The following is a 6,008-nucleotide window of genomic DNA, read 5'->3' as shown; positions in this document are numbered from 1 at the left end:
AGGGCTAAAAGATGGGGAAGATGCTGGTGGGTGGAGCATGGTGGGGGGGCCAGGGAATGGGGGCTCAGGGTGGCCCTGCCAGCCAGGTGTGGGCCAGGAGTGAGGGCGGGAGTTCTTAGGAGGCAGGAGGTGTGGGCCAGGGTGTCCCCAGGCAGGGCTCTCGGTGAGTCACTGCTGACCTGGTGCCCCGGCGCCACGGGGCCCAGGCCTCGCTGGCTGCAGGAAGCGTCGTGGGCTGATAAAGAGCGGGAGTCAGAAGCCGCCGGGCCTCCCATTTCCTGCAGCCTGAGCAGCAGGGCCCGGTGCTGGGCAGAGGCCAGGCAGGTATCTGCTCGTGCAGACCCAGGTGTCTGTGGCTCGGCCCGGATGTCTCACAAAACAACGCAAATGTGACCCGTGACCACCTGGCTGTGCTTACGGAGGCCGTAGCAGGGGACATCGTGGTGGGCGCGGGGAGTGCCACGTGGCTGCTGGAAGGAAGGGTAGCCGCAGTTTCGAGGCTTTGGATCAAAGGGTGAAGTGGAGAAGGTGGTCAAGGCGAGAACACGGCTGGGGCCAAGGTTGCTGTTAAGTCAGGCTGTGGGTCAGAGGGTCAGGTTGTGTCCGCTTGAGGGTTGGGCTGCATCCACCTGAAGGCCAAGTGTGTCCCTCTGCCCAGGCCACTGTGGGGTCACGGTTACCTAGGTTACTCAGGAGATGGGGCACTCACAGCACGTGGGAGGGGCAGGAAGAGTTGGCAGGGGACACCTGGTTCCTTGGAGGGCATGACCCAGGCCACTCAGTGGAAGTCTGGGCAGCCTCTCCGAGGCACCTGGAGCCACGTGGGCTGCCCTACGGCACCACCCCCAGTGACCACAGCCCCAGCAGTCTGCCATGCTGCCACGCCCGTGCCCACAACCTGCCAGCCCGCCAGCAGGACCACCGTCAGCCAGATGGTGCCCACCACCACCGCCACCAGGCTGGACCTGCATCTCCAGGGCCACAGCCTGCACCCTCTATGCAGCACCACCGTCACCATCACTCCCGGCCCAGCCCAGCCTCTGGGACGCTGACAGAGACACCATGCAAGCGCTCTCCTCCCAACGGCCACCTTCTCCACAGGCCCAAGGGGCAGCTGTGTCAGGGTGATGCCTGGGGCCTGGCCACACCCCCGGCCCCCTGGCTGTTCCCCCTGCGCTCCTGGACCCCTTGCCCTTCTCCAAACACCTGGCTCCTCCTTGTCTCCAGCCTGTGTCTGGGCCACTCCCTCTCCTGGTGGGTCTATCCCGTCCTGTCCTGGCAAATGCAACACAAGTGTCACCTCCCCCAGGAAGGCTTCCGATGGCAGGGTCAGGGCCCGCTCCTGGGCCCTGCAGCCTGCGAGTGTCCCTCTGCCTTGGCTTTGCCCACCCTGTATCACCCCTATCCTGGGGAAGGCTCCCACCAGGGCAGGGGCTTGCTGAAGGCGGGGCTTGCGGGCTGGTGATGCCAGGAAGTAATGGCAGAGCTGCGGGCTGGGCACATACAACAGGAGGCTGCTGTGGGCCCGAGCTCCCCAGATCCCTGCTCTGCCTGGGGCCTGCCAGGCTCAGAAGTGGGCCGCCCCATCCTGCCGGGAGGAAAGAGCCTGTCTCAGTTCTCCCAAACCTCTAGGCCTTGCCCCTCTCAGCCCCGCTCCTCCCCTGCAGGTGGCCAGGCTTCTTCTGGAAGACGCTGTGACCCCTTCCCAGACGTACACACACCCTGCCACATTCCCTGACTACAGTTCTGTGCCTGCCTCTTCACAGAGCCTCCCAGACTGGGGGGGATGACCTGGTGCACCTGGGCCCTCCAGAGCCAGCGGGGGACTGACTCCTGACCTCAGCTCCACGGCTCGGGCCTGGGCAGGGGCCCCCGCTCGTCTCTTGGAGCTGGCTCTCAGCGCCGGGCCTCCGCACACGGAGCTGCACCATGTTCACCATGTGTCCTGGTGCCTCCGTAGGAGGGGTGCCTCAGGCAGGCGTGCGGACCAGGCTGCCCCCGGAGCACAGCGAGCCGCCCGCGACCCTCGCAGAGAGCCAGGGAGTGCGGGGAAAGCCGGCCGGGCCGCCCTCCCGGACTGTTCCACCCAAAGTAGGCGAAGGAAGCGCAGCGAGGCGCCGACTTCTGACGCTTTTAGAGGGGAAATCTCTTTCCAGAGCGTGGTTTCGTTGGCCCGCCCAGGGCCCAGCCGGGCGGGCGCGCCGGGCCGGGCAGGGGGCGGGGCCAGAGCCGTTTGGAGGGGCGGGGACGCTCCCCGGTGAGTTCCCGGATTGGTCCCCCGAGCGGCCGGCGGGGCGCGCCGTCTCCCCATTGGCCCCCAGTCTGCGGGGCGGGGTCGCGCCAGCCCTGAGCTCCTGCCGCGGATCCCGGAGCCGGTCAAGCCTGCGGAGCCGTCTTATCAGTGCGGGCAGCTGGTGGCCTGTCCGTGCGCGAGCGCCCCGGCCCAATTCAATGGCCATTGTCCGCCGGCCTCTTTGTTCAGGAGGCGGCCACTTCCTGAGGGGCTGGGCTGGGGCTGGCGGGCAGGAAACGCTCTGAGCCGAGGCCCAGACACAGAGGCCGTCCGGGCCCGGGGTCAGAGGCGACGGCCACCTGCCCGGAGCCACCCTAGGCTCGCTGTCGGGGCCTCCGAGCCGGACCAGGGGACGAAGCTGGGCTCAGCTCAGCCCTTTCCTCTGGGTCTCAGTCTGCCTGTCTGCAGAGTGGGTGGATGAGCCAGAATGTCCCCTCCTGGGGAAGACTTGGTGGGGGCTGGGCTCGTGAGCTCAGATCCTGTAGAGCTGGGGGAGGGGCATGGGAAGGAGGAGAGAGACCCTCTGGCAGAGGGGTGCTCCACCCAGGTCTGGGCTCTTCCTCTGATCCCTGGCAGGGGTTGCAGGCCTGAAGAGGTTAAGAACAGCACCAGGCGGGACTCAAGCTCGGGAGGGTGGAAACCCGGCTCCCACTGCTCCCCTATAGAACGCGAGGAGGAGCCCACTGGGACTCCAGCCGGAAAGCACGACTGTGGCCCGGCGGGGGAGTGAGAGAAGCAGGGCCCCCCGCGCTCCCCACCTGGGCCAGGCCGCCCCTCCCTCCTTCACCTGGGCTCTGCCATGCAGTCCTGCCCATCGTGGACAGGCCGTCCACTTGGGGCCACACCAGGCCTCCACTTCCGTCGTGCCCTCTGCCCCAAGGTTGCCCATTCACCAGGCCCCGTCAGTCAGCCCAGCGCAGCTCTCTGGCTGGGCGACGGAGCTGGCCCCAGAGGCACGGCGTCCCGTCCTCACCATGCCAGCCAAGGCGCACACGGCCCAACTTCTGCCCGCTCTCCCACCACACAGTGCGGAGCTCTCTGGGCCAGCCCCCAAGCCCGCCCCTCTCCCCAGCGCCCTGGAACCTGCTGTGGTTCCTTCCTCTGAAACCCCCTGTGGCCCATCCTGCAAAACCCTCCCCGACTCAATCCAGCCCAACCAGAAAAAAATCACTGCGGGTATTTCAAATGGCGGGATTTAACATGAGGAGTTGGTTCCAGAGGTCTTGGTTGCCTGAGGCCAGAGGAGCCCAGGGTACAGTTGTCACCCAAAGCCCACCATGGCTGTGTCCCCGCGGTGCTGGGCTGCTGGCCGAGCCCCTCTGCAGCCTCGGGCAAGCCTCAACCCCTCTGAGCTCAGCTGTAACACCGGGGTTTGCGCAGAGACTTGAGGTGTCAGATGGAGAACACCCGGCACAGTGCCAGGACATCGTAGGTGCTGTACAAAGGGCAGCGAGCGTTCACAAAGGGCCTGAGCACCCACCAGGGAAAGCGGGGAGCCGTGCCACCCTGGAGGCTCCTTGGCTGGAGGTCACAAGGTCCAGGAGAGGCGGCGGCGGCTTGAACTTGATCCTATCTGAGAGGCCAAGTGGGGAGCTGATGTGGACGAGATCCTGGGGGGAAACACCTGTGAAGAATCAAGTGGGGGGCTGGAGGAGTGGGGGGCCAGACCCCATGCAGGGTGCCTGCCCCCGGGGAAAGCAGGAGAGGCAGGAGGCCCAGCAGGAGGGGCCTCAGGCTGCCGTGTGGCTGCAGGAAGGGGCCTCTGCACCCCTGCCGTGCTCCATCTCTCCCTCGTGGGCAGCGAGGCCTTGGCGCCAAGGCCCCGTGCATCTGGAGGGCAGCAGCCGGGCCACCGTCCACCAGCCTCACAGCGGGATGTCCTAGTGAAGCCTCATCTCAGCCACACCGGCCCACCCCGCAGTAGTATCATCGATGCCTGCATAGAAGGGCTGTGTGTCCCCAAAGCAGGGCGGTTGGTCCCACCATCTCTGTGTTTTGGGCCCTGAAGGGGAGGAAGGTATGAACCGGAGGGGCCCCAGAGCTCCAGGGAGGGGGTCTGGCCGTGGTGGGGTTTGGGTGTGGGAGTGGCAGGAACCTCAGGCGAAGGCAGGAGGGTGGTCGGCCAGGGCCTCCCCCAGGAGAGATCAAGAGGCAAGTGGCCGCAGGGTGGGGCCGTGGGCTGGGTCGGTCACATGAGTCCTTGTGCCCTGGGGACAGAGAAAGGTTGAAACATGGAGGTCAGGGGAGGGCCCGACAGGCTGAGTGCCCTGGAGGACGCATCAGAGCTGGGAAGGAAGGGGAAGGGGGGACCAACAGGCAGCCCTGTCCTCAAGTGTAGAGGTGGGTGGAGACAGCGTCCTCATCACCCGGCCCAGAGGACTCCTAAATGTGAGCCTGGGCCCCGTGCTCTGACCCAGATGCCGGTGCCCTGCTCTGCGCCTCCCCCGTGCCCCACAGTGGGGTGCCGGGGTCAAACCCCCGCCACGGAGGTCCTGCCCGCAAACCTCTTCTCGAGAAGGGAAAGACCCCAGGGGTGCCCTCAGGATCCTGTCCCCACCCTCCAAGCAGGTCAGACATTCCCTGAGCTCTGGGTCTGACCACCCGGGCCATCCAGGGCTGCGCGTCACCCAGGACCTGCGGGTGGGCTCCTGGCACCTTCAGCCTCACTCCCTGGTGTCCCTCGTCGGTCATTAACCACTAAGCTTCCCCATATCCAGGAATGCCCCCCAGGCCACCCCACCCTCTTCACCCAGCATATGGAAGGAGCCCAGGCACTGCTGCCGCTACCCCTCCCTGGAACCCGCTCCCCTCCACCCAGTACCATGGCCTGCCCTCACCGTGGCACCCCATCTGTTCTGCCCCTGGACCCTCTGTCCCCTGAGCAGCTCTCTTCATGGCCCTCCTGACTGGCTCCTGCTTAGCTGTTAGCACTCTGAGGTCCCCTCCTCCAGGAAGCCCCCCACGCCCCCTCCCAGCCCTGCTGCCGCCTGAACAGCTCCAGGGCCTCTGAACATATCCAAGCTGCTGGGGCTGGAGCTGAAGCTCGGGAAGGCAGGGGCTTGGAGGATGGCGGGTGGACCCTCACCTGGCCCTGGGGCCCCAAGGGGTGCAGGGCCATTGGGGCACCTAGCCCTGGCTGACTTGGCTGGAAGCTCCTCTTTGTGGGAGGTCTTGTGTGAATCACCCCTCCGTCGAAGGCACAAATGCAGGAAATCGCCATTCTGTCCAACCCTATTCTCTCCCGCAGGGGGGAGCGTCCGTCACACGCAGGGTATTGTTCCCGGGCTCGTGCTTTCCGGGCGGGCTCGGCTGCAGCGGGGCTTGCGCGCTCCCGGGGCTCCTGGCTGAGCTGTTTCCCTTCGAGACCCAGGGGCGCCTAGAGGTTGGGAATGTGGGGCCTCGGTCCAGCCACCGGTGCAGGGCGACGCCGGCACGTCCACAGGACGGTGCACGTCCAGGAGCCGGCACTGTGCGGGGCCAGAGCGAGGTCAGAGCTGGGGTCCCGCACGCCACTGCCGCGCTCTCCACCTGCCTGTGGGCCAACGCCCCCTGCCTCCCCAGAAGGGCCCCCCAGCTGCGCCCTGCACCACTGGCAACCTCTGAGACCGGCCAGGGGACTCTGGCCAGTGGGCCTGGTGCTGTCCCACGGCCCCAGCTCAGCTCGTCTCTGGCCTGCACGGGCCACTCTGTCCTGGGGAGACCCTGCCACGGCTGG

The sequence above is a fragment of the Neophocaena asiaeorientalis genome, unplaced genomic scaffold, assembly GCF_003031525.2.
Source record: "Neophocaena asiaeorientalis asiaeorientalis breed wild unplaced genomic scaffold, Neophocaena_asiaeorientalis_V1.1 scaffold476, whole genome shotgun sequence".
Taxonomy (NCBI): domain Eukaryota; kingdom Metazoa; phylum Chordata; class Mammalia; order Artiodactyla; family Phocoenidae; genus Neophocaena; species Neophocaena asiaeorientalis.
This window is presented reverse-complemented; position numbering follows the sequence as displayed.